Here is a 16,980-nt window from a genome sequence, read left to right on the forward strand (position 1 = left end):
GCTGGCGTCCCAAGCTCTGCGGCTGATGCTGGAGAAGAGGCTGTGCTTGCCGCTTTATAAAGGTCCCAGGTTCCGGGAGGAATTCTCCGCTGGCTGTGGATTTGGTTATTAGGAACTGGTTACCTGAGCCTCTTCCCTGTGTGTCATGGGAGTGGCCTTCATAGCACAAAGCAGGGTCAGTCACTCGTATGCTAATGAGGCTGTGGAAAACCCCAGAAAAAGCTTTCCTGCTGCCCTTTTGACCAGAAGCTTCTCCATGGCAGTCAGTTCAGCTGATGGGCAGGGGTGTGGCAAGCGGCACAGACTTGCCTGTTTCCCCTGGCAAGGGCACAGACTTCTTGCTGAACCTTCGCTTAGGGCTTTGAATCTGCCCACTGTTTTCCTGTGCAGAAGGAAATGGCACCCCACTCCAGTACTCTTGTCTGGAAAATTCCATGGATGGAGGAGCCTGGTGGGATACAGTCCATGGGGTTGCAGAGAGTCAGACACGACTGAGCGACTTCACTTTCTTTATATCTATAGTTCCTTTTAAAGAAGGAAATGGTAACCCACTCCAGTGTTCTTGCCTGGAGAGTCCCATGGACTGAGGGGCCTTGTGGGATGCAGTCTACGGGGTTGCAGAGAGTGGGACACGACTAAGCAACTAACACATACACTGTTTCCATGAAAGGCTGTTTCAGGCCCAAATAGGGACTAACTCGTTCAGAGGCAGTTTCACTTCCTGGGCAAGACTTGCTGACTCCCAGCATCCGCAGAGACAGCCACGCTCTTTCTGGCCCCTGTGGCACTGAGGGAAGAGACCCAGTGGTCCCGACCTGCTCCCCACGCCAACTAGCCTGTTATGGGATGGCAGCAACAGTTGCCACCAAAATCTTGGTTTTCTTTGCCCTCCAGAGCTGAATAAAAATTGTGGAGACAGAGTTTGGAGGAAACAGAAAGATGGCTTTAATCATTAAGCCGGCAGAAGGGAGAACTCGATAGGTTCCTGCCTCAAGGAGCCTGTCTCTTCTCCATCAGGAATCCAGGGGATCAAACAGTCGGGGCTCACAGTAAGGGCTTGGAGATACGGGACAAAAGGTGTAGGGGTCCTGAATTCTCTGTTTTGCACTGTTGGGAAACAGTCAATAGGCCAGTGTCAGGTAGCTAGGTATTTGGGTCTGGCAGTTGGTCCCGGTGGTTGGGTCCATTGTCCTTTGGGGATTTCCTGGTGACTTTCTTCCTGTAATACAAAAGGGGGAAAGCAAACCACTATGGGGTGGCTTCCAAAGAGAGTGCACCATAAAGTTAAACATCAACACGAGGTAACATACAGCAAAGGAAGGGAAAAACAAACTACAAGAGGAGGTTTATGGTGCAATAAATTTAAGTATCAGGATGTGGCTAGAATAAGTTAAAGGATAATAGATGCAGAATGTGGCTCCTGCAGAAATGGAGGGCCATATGTTTCAGGTGTAGTTCGCATAATAAGTTAGTCTTCTGCAAAGAAGAAACTTGGTTATCAATACAGAATGTACGTTAGGAACAGTTAAAGTGGAGAAAGACACAAAAGGGGAAAAAGAAAGAAAGAGGGGGGAAAAAGCTTTTATTAATTCTCTGCAACACAATCACACACCTGTCTCATGAAATCTCAGTGGGACATGTGATGGGCAGATGGGTGCTCTGTTTCCCTTCATCAGAGACAGAGTGGGAGGATGATGCTGCCACTGAATGCATCTCCCCAGCCTAGTATCACGAAGCAGGCCCAGCAGTGGGGACCCACCCCTTCACTGGGTTTGGGGGACCTCCATCACCAAGTAACATCCCTCACTTAGTAACCTCTGTCTATCTCAGTGTTGGAGAGAGATCTGGCTTTTCAGAAACACTAAATCTCAGGATGGAACTTGCCATGCAGCTCTGAGTAGAACTCCAAGCCTTTTAGAAATGTGGGTACCCTGGGGGACCCCATCCTGAAGGAGCCCCCGGAGCTTCAGTCCTGTTCAGGTCCCCCGCTGTGGCTCAGAGTCTCGCATCTGAGGCTCGGCAAAGCCATGGAGGCTGCCTCAAGCAGACAGAGTCCCTGGCTGGCACCCAGGGATAGGATTTTTCTGATGGAAAATAAGTGGTCTTGATCATGATTCCTTCTGCTTTAGCTCTAAATGATATTTGAGAGAGGTAAACATCATCGACCTATATATATAATTATCTATACATTTTATATATATATATATTTGTTTACTTATGGACCTTGCAGGCAAAATCTACACTACAGGGTCAATTTATATACATGCTATAATACTACACTGGAGAAAGAAGTGCGACTAAATCATTGTCTACTGTGTCTCTTCATTGAAAAATGCTGCTTTTCAGGAAACTCTGCTTAATGTTATCTGACAGCTTGGACAGGAAGGGAGTTTGGGGGAGAATGGATACATGTATATGCATGGCTGAGTCTCTTTGCTGTCCACCTGAAACTATCACAACATTATTAATCAGCTATACTCCAATACAAAGTTTTTTTAAAAAGTAATTTTTAAAAATGCTATTTTACGGGACTTCCTTGATGGTCCAGTGGGTAAGACTCCGTACTCCCAGGCACAGCAGGTCAAAGAACTAGATCCCACTTGCCACACTACAATCTGGTGCAGCCTAAATAAATAAACAAAACAAAAATTGGTGTATTTTAGTGATCTATGATTTGCAGCACAGCAGATTTTTTTTTTTCTTTTAAGGAAGCTGATGATGCAGTTTTATGTGCAAGACCGGGCATGACTTTTCATAGAAGGGCGTTTCCAAAAGGCTAGTCAGGGTGCCATGGTGAGTTTCAAGGGAGTTTCTTGCCATGGTTCCTCACCAGTGGGACACGGCCCTTGTCAGGAATTGCACAATTGCAGTGGCTTATTTTCCTTGGCAGTGTCTAAAGATGAGTGTTTTGCAGCTATGTTAATCCTGGAGATAGTGCCCAGGGGCATCTCTGTCCATCAGGGAAGGGTCCTGTTGCCTCAGCAAGGAGGTCACACACCCAAGAAAGCATGGGGTGGCTCACCAGAAACCAGAGATGAGTTCATATAGGATAGAGGGAAGGGTTAATTTTTGGTCAAGTCTACACGAATTATTAGTTTTCCCAGGTTCAAAGCCAAACAAGGCCATGTGGATCGTGGTTGCTACATGCCTGGGCTGAGAGGTAACTCGTGGTTTCATTCTTCAAAGGGAAGATAAATGCTGTGTCCCCAAACCCTTAACCTGTGAGTAGGAAATTGAGGCAGGGTCTTTCCAGCAAAGCGCCTCAGTTCCTCAGGCAAGAAGGGGTGTCCCAGTCCTACAGATAAGGTTTTGAAGAGCAAAGCCCTTTACATCTACGACTCCACAAACAGGTGTTCTCAGCACGGAGCCCTCGGTGTTTATGGGCAGAGGCCATTGTCCTCAGTTCCCTTCCTGTGGACGGGGCGGGCACCATGGCTTCTGACAGTCACGTTGGGACCTGCCCTCATAAGGGGACCAGGGCTGGGTCTAACGCTGTGCTTCCCTACTGACACTTTTACTACTTTCTTCTTTGAACTTGTCCCACAATTATATTTTGCAATGAGCCTTGCTCAGTAGCTGGCCACTTTTATTCAAATTATCTCTTTGAATTCCCCTAAACAAAGCCGCCAGGAAGGTATGCCCCAAGGTTTATACAAGATGGTCCCAAGGACTAGAAAGCCATGTCTGTGGCCACAGGCAAAACTGACTTAAACAGTCGATTAAAATTGGCTGCAAATCCAACAAAAAGATGTGTCCAAGGCTGCAGTCTACTAAGTGGCAGTGATGTAACTTGGAGCAAAATCGACCTCTCTTCCAATGTTCCTGCCTGCCTCCTGCAGTCACCACAGTGTCCTGAGAGCTTTACCAGGACATTCTATAACTCGAAAGCTCGAATAGCGCTGTCAAATGCCAGCTATCTGGTGCTAATGAGACCGGAATTGGGCGGGGCACAACCTTTAAAAGAATGACGGGGACTTCCCTGGTTGTCCTGTGGTGAAAAATCTGCCTTGCAGCGCAGGGGATGTGGATTCAGTCTCTGGCCTGGGCACTAGGATTCCACACAAAAGAAAGAAAGTGAAGTCACTCAGTTGTGTCCGACTCTTTGCGACCCCATGGACCTTGGCCCCCAGCTTCCTCCGTCCATGGAATTTTCCAGGCAAGAATACTGCAGTGGGTTGCCTTTTCCACATGCTGTGAGGCAACGAAGCCAGTGTGCTAAGATGAATATCCTGCATACCGCAACTAAGACCTGAAGTAAATATATTTTTTTAATCCCTTTGTAACATGGCAGCTAAGTGACACACCCAGAGGCGCCTTGACAATTCCAAGGCTGACCATAAAGGTCAAATAGTGGGTGCTGACCCAGTTCCTGGAAATCCCCACCCTTTCTGCAAAATAGCTGGAATACTCCTCCCACTCATTAGCCTATGAAATGACCCACCCTTATAAACACCGACAGCCCCATACCCTGGTGCTGCGCTTGCCTTCCAAGATGGCCCACACTCTCCGTGTAGCATGTTTCCTCCCTGGATTGACCTTCCTTCACCATGACTCGCTCTTGAGCCCTGCCTGTGCGAAGCCAAGTCCCCACATTCGGCGGCCATCCCAGGGACTCAGGCGTGACCTGGGATGCGACCCTCCTCTCTCACCCCACTCTCTTTCCCGCAACACTGCTGCCATCTCCCCCAGCCTCAGAGATCACTGGAGCGTTAAAAGAGCACCGTCTTTTCAGTTTGTTCATTGTTTCCTTTGCTGTGCAGAAGCTTTTCAGTTTGATGCATCCTACCCTTTAGCTTTGTTTTTGTGGCTTGTGCTTTTGGTGTCAAGCTCAAAACCATCTTTGTGGAGACCCATGCCAAAGAACTTTTCTCCTATGCTTTCTTTTAGGAGTTTTGTGGTTTCAGGCCTTATGTGTAAACCTTTAATCTATCTTGGGGTGAGTTTTCTATATGGTATAAGAGATCTTAGTTGCTCAATCAGGAATCGAATCTGTGCCCCCTGCATTGAAAGCTTGGAATTTTAACCACTGGATTGCCAGGGAAATTCCAATTGTAATTGTTAATTTGTCTGTTTCTCCTCTTCTTCCTGTAAATTTTCTTTAAGAATTTTAAAATTCCTTTGCTAAGTACATTCTGATTCAGTATTCATATGTATTCTTGATGAATTAAACATTTTATCATTAGGATTAATGCCCCTCTCTATATCTGGTCCTTGTTGTTAAAAGTTACTTGATTGTGCTGTGCTTAGTCACTCAGTTGTGTCTGACCCTTTGTGACCCTATAGACTGTAGCCTGCCAGGCTCCTCTGTCCATGGGGATTCTCCAGGCAAGAACCCTGGAGTGAGTTGCCATGCCCTCCTTCAGGGCATCTTCCCAAACCAGGAATAGAACCCAGGTCTCCTGCATTGCAGGCAGAATTTTTACCATCTGAGCCACCAGGAAGCCTGTCAATTAACCAATACAGCCTACCATGTTTTCTTTAAATTAATGTTTCCATAGCATATCTGTCAGCTCAACAGTAAAGAATCTGCCTGAGGTGCAGGAGATGCAGAGACATGGTTTTGATCCCTGGGTCGGGGAGATTCCCCAGAGGAGGGCATGGCAACACACTGCAGTAATCTTGACTGGATGATTCCATGGGGGTCTCAAGAGTGCTGGACACGACTGAGGGTCTAAACAATGACCACAGCACATCTGTTTCCATCCTTTCATTTTAAATCCATTTGCCTTTATATTCGATGTCTCAAGTGGGTTTTTATAGCTAGTTTATATCTGATTCTTGTTTTTTGTTTTGTTTTGTTTTTTTTTTACTGAAATGACCATCTCTCTCCTTAAGATAGGGTCTAGAATCTTAGCATCACACTTAATCCCATCAAGCTGAACCAAAATTCCATCTAGTATCATAGACTTCATTTTTCAGAGCAGTTTTAGAATTGAATGAAAAGCACAGAGTTTTGAGGCAGGCTACACAGGCAGGCTACAGTCCATGGGGTCACAAAGGGTCAGCACCTCCACAGCCACAGAGTAGCAGAGTTGGACACAACTGCAGCAACTCAACACACAGGCACACACCCCTGATCCCGACGCCCATTGCTGGTTTTCTGTCCAGAAGTGAAGATGCCTGCACTGTCTGAACTTTGACCCCACTCTCTTTGCCTCAGAAGAATTGTTGGTCTGTTTGGGTTCTTGTTCCCTATGCTTTAGGCCTGGAAATCTGTAGAGCCTGGAGATGGCATAAGTCTCACTTCACTTGTTTTCTTTTCTTATAAATGGTTGAGCACAGACATCTTAAAAATTTAATTAGCTAATTCATTAATTTGGCTGCCTTGGACCTTAATCATGGCAGGCAGGATCTTAGTTGTGGCATGTGGGATCTAGTTCCCTGACCAGGGGTGGACCCAGGCCCCCTGTGTTGGGAGCACAGAATCCCAGCCACCAGACTGCCAGGGAAGTCCCTACCTCACTTGTTTTCTTCTCTCCTCAATTACGGTCCTGGACTGCTTGTGCCAGAGTCTGAATCAGTAGTTTCACAGGTTTTGCCTGGTTCCTTAGGTGTGTACTGTAGGAGGGCAGTACACAGTCCCATCACAGTCCTTTTTTTTTTTTAATGCTGAATTGTGGGGTCCAAGCTCTTGTTTTTGAGTATGTGCCCTTTCTTCCTGAGAAGCTAGTACCTTCTGAGAAGCTAGTGACTAGGGACATGAGTAGGGGGTGATGGGCCTGCCACTCCATTTGCTGAAATCGTTCTGTGTCAACCTCAAGGGACCAATAAATAGTTACAGTGCAACATTTCCAAGGCCTTGGAATGTTCTTCAACTCACTAAATACTTGCAGAGCAGCTTTTGTGTCAAGACGCTTAGGCCAGAAGTGATGAAATGATGAAGTGCCCTTCAAAATCCTGCAACTGCATATGGAGATTAGAAACATGCAAATGTAGTGAATGCAAAAATCAAGTAAGGCTCATAGATGAAGCACTCAGGTCGGAACCCTTTTAAAAGGAAAGATCATATTTGTTGGTGAAACCAACTGTGTTTTTAAGAAGGAGGTAAAATTTGAGGTGCCCCTGATGGTGACTGCAGCCATGAAATTAAAAGACTCTTACTCCTTGGAAGAAAGTTATGATCAACCTAGATAGCATATTCAAAAGCAGAGACATTACTTTGCCAACAAAGGTTCGTCTAGTCAAGGCTATGGTTTTTCCAGTGGTCATGTATGGATGTGAGAGTTGGACTGTGAAGAAGGCTGAGTGCCGAAGAATTGATGCTTTTGAACTGTGGTTTTGGAGAAGACTCTTGAGAGTCCCTTGGACTGCAAGGAGATCCAACCAGTCCATTCTGAAGGAGATCAGCCCTGGGATTTCTTTGGAAGGAATGATGCTAAGGCTGAAACTCCAGAACCTTGGCCACCTCATGCGAAGAGTTGACTCATTGGAAAAGACTCTGATCCTGGGAGAGATTGGGGGTAGGAGGAGAAGGGGACGACAGAGGATGAGATGGCTGGATGGCATCACTGACTCAATGGACGTGAGCCTCAGTCAACTCCGGGAGTTGGTGATGGACAGAGAGGCCTGGCGTGCTGCGATTCATGGGGTCGCAAAGAGTTGGACACGACTGAGCAACTGATCTGAGAGATGGGTTTGGACACATAGCTGGAGGAGAGATTTCATCCAGGCCTGAGGTCAGTCAGAACAGAGGCAAGAGTGAGAGGAAAGCCAAGGGCAGAGTTGAGGAGGAGCCAGATTCCCCATATCTCTGAGCTGTAAAGTGCTCAGAAGGACCTGGGAAGACCCTCAGGAATGCCCTGAAGTTTCAGAGATGGATTTGGTGGGGAGATGCTATAACAGATGGACAGACTGTAAAGCTCAGATGGATGACAGAAGGCAAAGTAAGTGTTTCAGAAAGAACAAGCGGTCCAGTGTCATTGGAGGGTGAAAGCTGTGAAAGAGGAATAAAATCTGACAATCTTCGGAACATCAGTTTGGACCCTCTCACTATGGGTTATACTTTATTTGAATTAAAGGTGAGTCATTAACACTTTCTAAGTTGCCTGTCATACTTTCTAAGTTGCCTGTTTGGTAACAACTAGCACAATAAACAATGCTAAAAAATAATAATGAAAATAATAATCAAGGTTCTAATTTTTTGTAAAAAGTCTTTAATTTGATCTGGCTTCTGGAGTCTTCAAGGAGGCATTTTCATGCTTTGCGACATTCTCCTTGTGTTTCCGGATTTTTAATTTCTTCTTCCGGCAGCATTTTCGGCCACTCAGGGAACAGTGGCCTATCTGTTCCTCCTTTGGAAGGCAGCCAATTTGAGCACACTGGCCTCTTCTTATTTTGCAATAATACTTTTGTAACCCGATTGTGATTCCGCCATTGCCTGCAGGAAAGAAACGGAGCACACGGGAAGGTTTTAGGAAGGCCGTGGTACAAGTCCTAGGCTTTTGGAATCCCTCTAATAAGTTATCTGGTGCCTTTCTTTGATTTCTTTTTTCTTTTCTATACCATCAGGAGTAAAGGAGAAGGTGAGGCTAGCAACTAACAACGTTTCTGTGAACTCAGCTCAGCCTCAAAGGTGGCGTGACCATGGCAGCCACTTCTTCAACTGTGTTTTGCTTTGCTTCAGTGAATCTTTTAAAGAATTCAAGATGTAGTCCACAGGTTGGTAACAGAAACCAATGTATTCTGTATTGAGCCTATTACAAATCAAGGATCAAAGCAAAAGGAAAGAAGTGAATTTACGATAGCACTTAGTAAATGAATCTCACCCGTCCAGGGGAAATCACCTTTCTCTGGCTTGCAGCAGCTGGGCAGTCACCGTGGTCAGCGCACCAGAGTCCCAGGGGGAGCACCATCCACTACATTCGTCCATGCGTGGAGGGGACCGCACCGTGAGTCTAGGTGTGTGCCATTTTATAACTTACAAAGTTCTTTGTTCTCAAAGGAATTCAGAGTTTGCACATGAGGGAAATGGGAAAAAACCTGATTGGCCCTTTGATTGGCCAGATCAAAGGAGAAAAACGGTATTCCCCAAACCCTGCTGTTCCTGATCTTTATCTACTGTTGATGCTTTTCCCTTTTCTTGGTGGATGTTTTCATGATTCTCCCATTCTTCATAATGTTTAAGTACATAAGCTGTTTAAATACAAGTAATGTCTAAGTACACATGTTCTTTGGGTACAAGCAACGAACACAGTACATCAGGTCACCATCTGGTACATGCTTCATCAAAACAGTGACTGAATGGTACGGTAACATGAAATTATTAGCCATTGCACTACATTTTGACCCTCATGTTACAAGTCACAAGGGAGTCAAGTATTATAGTAACTATAACCATTAACATTAACTGTGCATGTGACTTGATAAACATTGCATAGCACAATAACATACAATTAACAAGACAGTAAGTATGATTTGGTCCCATCACTTCATGGGAAATAGATGGGGAAACAGTGGAAACAGTGGCAGACTTTATTTTTTGGGGATCCAAAATCACTGCAGATGGTGATTGCAGCCATGAAATTAAAAGATGCTTACTCCTTGGAAGAAAAGTTATGACCAACCTAGATAGCATATTCAAAAGCAGAGACATTACTTTGTCAACAAAGGTCCGTCTAGTCAAGGCTATGGTTTTTCCAGTGGTCATGTATGGATGTGAGAGTTGGACTGTGAAGAAAGCTGAGCACCAAAGAATTGATGCTTTTGAACTGTGGTATTGGAGAAGACTCCTGAGAGTCCCTTGGACTGCAAGGAGATCCAATAGTCCATTCTGAAGGAGATCAGCCCTGGGATTTCTTTGGAGGGAATGATGCTGAAGCTGAAACTCCAGTACTTTGGCCACCTCATGCAAAGAGTTGACTCATTGGAAAAGACCCTGATGCTGGGAGGGATTGGGGGCAGGAGGAGAAGGGGACGACAGAGGATGAGATGGCTGGATGGCGTCACTGACTCTATGAACGTGAGTCTGAGAGAACTCCAGGAGTTGGTGATGGACAGGGAGGCCTGGCATGCTGTGATTCATGGGGTCACAAAGAGTCAGACATGACTGAGCGACTGAACTGAACTGAACTGAAGTATGATTAGAAAAACCAAAGCATGCATTATCCAATGTGAAGGTGTGGAAAACCAAGACAGCAAAGAGTCCCATATAGATACATTAGGGTTGTTTAACTTATTGATCACTCCCTTCATATGTTGAAGATAATTTGACATATTAGCACTATGATCAGGGATGAACACACAACATTCTGTGTGAATTATGGCACAAGTTTACTGTGCTGCTGTTAATATATCTAATGCCATTCTATTCTGAAGTATGGCTTTGCACATTAAAGCTTATTTTGTAAAATTAGTCAAGGCTTCTACTATAAGCATTATGTCAATGGTGCCAAGTGATAGCACAAATATTGCAGCTAAGTAGCCATACCACTGGAACACAGATCGTGTCTATCTTGCCTGTGCTATAGGGAAATTGGCTGGGGTGTGTAGTAATTCATTTAATTTGACCACGTGCAAATGACAGTCCCAGGGTACATCTTCCAGTCCATCCTGTGGGTAACCAGGACCAAAGATTAACCCCACATATCCAGTGAGTTCCATTTGGGGCTAAAATCATATGCCTGGGTTGTTTATCCAATCAGTCCCTGGCCATATGACTGAATCTGGTGAATTCATATGATTCACTGCTTCTGTTTGATTACACAAATTTAATCAAGATGTTACACAAGATGTTGGTAGGAATGCTAGAGATTTAGTACTATTAGGATACAATTTAGTATGATTATTTTATTCCCAGCAAATTGGGGCTGCCTTTATCAATCGTCCCTTTTCTGAAGTTACCCATTTATATTGGTCCCAAATTTGGCATATTTGTAGGGTACCATATCGTGTAGCTTTGGTTCCTCTATGGGCATGGCTAGCATTGGTTCTTTCTTTCATATAATAGTCACAGGCAACTCTTTTTGCTTGATCATAATCAAAATGCAAATTGTGTCCTAATCCATCAGTATTGTTACACCAAGTTAACAAGTCATATTAAGGACATTTAAACTTCTGGTTTGATTTTGATTTTCTTGAATAAAATGACATATTCTTAAAAGTCAGGTCCATTTAAGGGTGACACCCACCAAGGTCCATGAGTGGAAGATAGTGATAGAGCTCCACAGGCCCAACAGTATGACTGGCTCTGGAAGGTTGCATAGAAGCAGGCCCAAGAGAGGAAGACATTGTCCTGTGGGTCGGCCTGTGTCCAAGCGACAAAGGTTCTCAGGAAAAGATCTATTAGGTCAGTTTGTGTGATAAACATTATATATATTTTAAGTTTCTTGAGCGTAGCAATATTGTAAAGGGATATGGTTAGGTGTTTCCATTCCCGTAGTCTTAGCAACAATTACATTTTTGGGCCTTGGGCTATAGCTTCAGCTGGTTATAGTTTATTCATATAGGGTAACTTAAACCATATTTTAGCCCCAGGACACGTTAGATTAGAGGATCCAAACGTTTTGTCTCCCCGGAGGGTTTGCAAGGCAAGAGGCATTCCAATAGATAACTCTAAATGTAAGTAGGGAGAAATGAATAATTGTGCAATCTGATCTGGAGCAGCAATTAACACCAGGTGGTCCCTACCATTTTGTAAAAGAACCTTAATTTCCCCTTGATAATCATTGTCTATTACTCCTCCCAAGACTTGTATACCTTTAATGGTCAGGCTAGAAAGGCTTTTAATCAAGCCAAGATGTTTCAGAGTTAATTTAATTCCAATTCCTGTAGGAAGCACTTTAGTATCTGAGGGATTTAAATGAGTCTGTTCAATAGAATATAGATCCAATCCAGCTGCTTCAGGAGTAGCTTTAAAAGATTTCATAGCTCCTGGTTGCATTTCCTAATACTCTAAGGTTGCATCCCATCTTGAAATGAGGGTCACAGATAAACTAAGATTAGGACTCACCATTCTCATCAAGGGGGTTTCACTTTGTCCAGTAGGTCTATTATTTAATTGTTGCAAGGCTTCAAATAAATTATCTTTCCATTGTTTATATTCTCCCACTCCTAACTTTAATAAGTGTTGTTTTAAAAGTCCATTCATCCATTCAATTAAACCGGCTGCTTGGGGATAATAAGGGATATGATAAATCCATTCTATATTGCTTGTCTGGGCATAGGTTTTAATTAACTTAACTTTAAAGTATGATCCATTTTCACTTAGAATTTGAACTGGGGTACCATAGTATGGAGTAATAATTTCTAGAGTTTCAATTGTATTTTGCTGATTTGCATGTTTGTAAGCACAACCAACTAGATATCCAGAATAAGTGTCTACTATTGTACATACCTATTGGCATTCCTGACTAACTGGTAGAGGTCCAATATAGTCAGTCTGCAATATCTTGCCAAGTAATGTTCCTCATTGTAATTGTCCAGTTAATCTTTGAGAAAGGGGGCACTTGGTTAGATGCCGATGTATTAGACTGTGAGCTATTACCATTTTTATTACATCTTGTGTTGCAGGAATACCATGATTTTGCCCCCGCCTCTATATGTAGCCTTTTCACCAAGATGTCTGGCTTTCTTTTTTTTTTTTTTTTTTTTGGTCTAACTTCTTTTTTTTCTTCTCAGTTGTATTTATTTATTTATTACTTTACAATATTGTATTGGTTTTGCCATACATTGACATGAATCTGCCATGGGTATATACGTGTTCCCCATCCTGAACTCCCCTCCCACCTCCCTCCCCATCCTATCCCTCTGGGTCATCTCAGTGCACCAGCCCTGAGCACCCTGTATCATATCATGCATCGAACCTGGACTGGCGATTCGTTTCACATGTATATATGATAATATACATGTATATATGTATAATTCATGATAATTCACATGTATATATGATAATATACATGTTTCAATGCCATTATCCCAAACCATCCCACCCTCACCCTCTCCCACAGAGCCCAAAAGACTGTTCTATACATCTGTGTCTCCTTTGCTGTCTCACATACAGGGTTATTTTTACCATCTTTCTAAATTCCATATATATGTGTTAGTATACTGTATTGGTGTTTTGCTTTCTGGCTTATTTCACTCTGTATAATAGGCTCTAGTTTCATCCACCTCATTAAAACTGATTCATATGTGTTCTTTTTAATGGCTGAGTAATACTCCATTGTGTATATGTACCACAGCTTTCTCATCCATTCATCTGCTAATGGACATCTAGGTTGCTTCCATGTCCTGGCTATTATAAACAGTGCTGCGATGAACATTGGGGTACACATGTCTCTTTCAACTCTGGTTTCCTTGGTGTGTATGCCCAGCAGTGGGATTGCTGGGTCACAAGGCAGTTCTATTTCCAGTTTTTTAAGGAATCTCCACACTGTTCTCCATAGTGGCTGCACTAGTTTGCATTCCCACCAACAGTGTAAAAGGATTCCCTTTTCTCCACACCCTCTCCAGCATTTGTTTGTAGACTTTTGTATAGCAGCCATTCTGACTGGCGTGAAATGGTACCTCATTGTGGTTTTGATTTGCACTTCTCTGATAATAAGTGATGTTGAGCATCTTTTCATGTGTTTGTTAGCCATCTGTATGTCTTCTTTGGAGAAATGTCTGTTTAGTTCTCTGGCCCACTTTTTGATTGGGTCATTTATTTTTCTGGAATTGAGCTGCAGGAGTTGCTTGTATATTTTTGAGATTAATGCTTTGTCCATTGCTTTGTTTGCTATTATTTTCTCCTATTCTGAAGGCTGTCTTTTCACCTTGCTTATAGTTTCCTTTGTTGTGCAGAAGCTTTTAATTTTCATTAGGTCCCATTTGTTTATTTTTGCTTTTATTTCCAATATTCTGGGAGGTGAGTCATAGAGGATCCTGCTGTGGTTTATGTCAGAGAGTTTTCCTATATGAGTTTTATAGTTTCTGGTCTTACGTTTAGATCTTTAATCCATTTTGAGTTTATTTTTGTGTATAGTGTTAGAAAGTTGTTCTAGTTTCATTCTTTTACAAATGGTTGACCAGTTGTCCCAGCACCACTTGCTAAAGAGATTGAACCAGGAAGAAATAGAAAATCTTAACAGACCCATCACAAGCATGGAAATTGAAACTGTAATCAGAAATCTTCCAACAAACAAAAGCCCAGGACCAGACGGCTTCACAGCTGAATTCTACCAAAAATTTAGAGAAAAGCTAACACCTATCCTACTCAAACTCTTCCAGAAAATTGCAGAAGGTAAACTCATTCTATGAGACCACCATCACCCTAATACCAAAACCTGACAAAGATGCCACAAAAAAAAGAAAACTACAGGGCAATCCATCCTAAGGGAGACCAGTCTGGAGTGTTCATTGGAAGGATTGATGCTGAGGCTGAAACTCCAATACTTTGGCCACCTGATGTGAAGTGTTGACTCATTGGAAAACACCCCGATGCTGGGAGGGATTGGGGGCAGGAGGATAAGGGAATGACAAAGGATAAGATGGCTGGATGGCATCATTGACTCAATGCACATGAGTTTAGGTGAACTCTGGGAGTTGGTGATAGACAGGGAGGCCTGGTGTGCTGCGATTCATGGGGTCGCAAAGAGTCGGACATGACTGATCAACTGAACTGAACTGAACAGGCCAATATCACTGATGAACATAGATGAAAAAATCCTTAACAAAATTCTAGCAAACAGCATCCAACAACATATTAAAAATATCATACATTATGACCAAGTGGGCTTTATCCCAGGGATTCAAGGATTCTTCAATATCCACAAATCAATCAATGTAATACACCACATTAACAAATTGAAAAATAAAAATCATATGACTATCTCAATAGATGCAGAGAAAGCCTTTGACAAAATTCAACATCCATTTATCATAAAAACCCTACAGAAAGCAGGAATAGATGGAACATACCTCAACATAATAAAAGCTATATATGACAAACCCACAGCAAACATTATCCTCAATGGTGAAAAATTGAAAGCATTTTCCCTAAAGTCAGAAACAAGACAAGGGTGCCCACTCTCACCACTACTATTCAACATAGTTTTGGAAGTTTTGGCCACAGCAATCAGAGCAGAAAAATAAATAAAAGGAATCCAGATTGGAAAAGAAGAAGTAAAACTCTCAGTGTTTGCAGATGACATGATCCTCTACATAGAAAACCCTAAAGACTCCACCCGAAAATTACTAGAGCTAATCAATGAATATAGTAAAGTTTCAGGATATAAAATCAACACACAGAAATCCCTTGCATTCCTATACACTAACAATAAGAAAACAGAAAGAGAAATTAAGGTAACAATTCCATTCACCATTGCAACGAAAAGAATAAAATACTTAGGAATATATCTACCTAAAGAAACAAAAGACCTATATATAGAGAACTATAAAACACTGGTGAAAGAAATCAAAGAGGACACAAGCAAATGGAGAAATACACTGTGTTCATGGATTGTAAGAATCAATATAGTGAAAATGAGTATACTACCCAAAGCAATCTATAGATTCAATGCAATTTCTATCAAGCTATCAATGGTATTTTTCAGAGAACTAGAACAAATAATTTCACAATTTGTATGGAAATACAAAAAACCTTGAAAAGCCAAAGCAATATTGAGAAAGAAGAATGGAACTGGAGGAGTCAACCTGCCTGACTTCAGTCTCTACTACAAAGCTACAGTCATCAAGACAATATAGTACTGGCACAAAGACAGAAATATAGATCAATGGAACAAAATAGAAAGCCCGGAGAAAAATCCATGCACCTAGGGACACCTTATCTTTGACAAAGGAGGCAAGAATATACAATGGAGATGTCTGGCTTTCTGATGAGCCCATAATGCTAATCCTTCTAGTTCAGAATCAGGGACAATGGATGCACTGTTGATTTCAGCCAAGTGATCAGGTTCCCTGTTATTTTTTCTTTCTTCTGTTATCTCAGGTACATGTGCATCTACAGGAAAAACTGAAACATTAGTCTGTGAATATATTTCCCAAGTATCTTGCCACAATTCCTTTCCCCATATGTGTTTAGATCCAAGTTCCCAGTTATGTTTTCTCTATTGAGGCATCCAGGTAGTAAGACCATTAGTTACTGACCATGAATCTGCATAGATATGACATTCTTTAAAATCCTCTGCCCACAACACTTGGAAAACTGCAAATAACTCAGCAAATTGACTACTTTCCCCTTCCCCTTCAGTGGTCATTACTCTTTGAGTTGCAGGATTATAAGGCACAGCTTTCCAATGTCAGGTTGCCTCCGCATATGTAGTAGAACCATGTGTAAACCATGCATGATGCTTTTGTTCCTTAGTTAACTGTTAATATTCTATTTTCTGTTTTATGGGTGATTCTTCTGTTGGTTTTTGATATTGTAATTGGGAAGCTTCTTCATCAGAACAGTCAAACATTCATTCATGTAATAACAGAAGGCCAGATGGCCCAGGTTTTGCCTGGTCTTGAGTATACCATTTTCATTTAATTATACTAGACTCTTAAGCATAATCAATTCAGTGAGTTTTGGGGGTACTCATAACCCAAGTTATAATGGGAATATTTGGCCTTAATTGTATTTTATGATATAAAGTCATAGCCTCTGTGTCAATTAATGCCCAATAGCAGGCTACCAATTGTTTTTCAGAGGGAGTGCTGGCCTTAGGAATTTTTTGTAACCAACATCCTAGAAGCATTCTTTCCCCTTCTTGTTTTTGCCATAGACTCCAGTTTGCATAATTCTCATCCATAGACACCTGTAATTTCATAGCGCCTTCTCTAATGGGCCATAAATCCAAAGCAGTTTGAATGGCTATTTTAGCTTGTTCAAAAGCCAACTTCTGTGCCTCTCCCCATTCGAAATTATATTTCTTCCTGACTACTTTATAAAGAGATTGTAATATCTGCCTGAGATGAAGAATATGCTGCCTCCAAAAGCCAAATTATCCTATAAACTTTTGGGACTGTTTCTTAGGTTGGGGAGGAACAAGCTCCAAAATT

At 42.4% G+C, this 16,980-nt stretch overlaps 1 pseudogene; it reads right to left on the reverse strand.

The window, feature by feature from the left end:
* Nucleotides 1-8,153: 8,153 nt before the first annotated feature.
* Nucleotides 8,154-15,106, reverse strand: LOC129644397 (beta-defensin 103A-like; annotated as a pseudogene).
* Between the last annotated feature and the right edge of the window lie 1,874 nt (nucleotides 15,107-16,980).

Source organism: Bubalus kerabau, chromosome 2, assembly GCF_029407905.1.
Source record: "Bubalus kerabau isolate K-KA32 ecotype Philippines breed swamp buffalo chromosome 2, PCC_UOA_SB_1v2, whole genome shotgun sequence".
Lineage (NCBI taxonomy): Eukaryota > Metazoa > Chordata > Mammalia > Artiodactyla > Bovidae > Bubalus > Bubalus kerabau.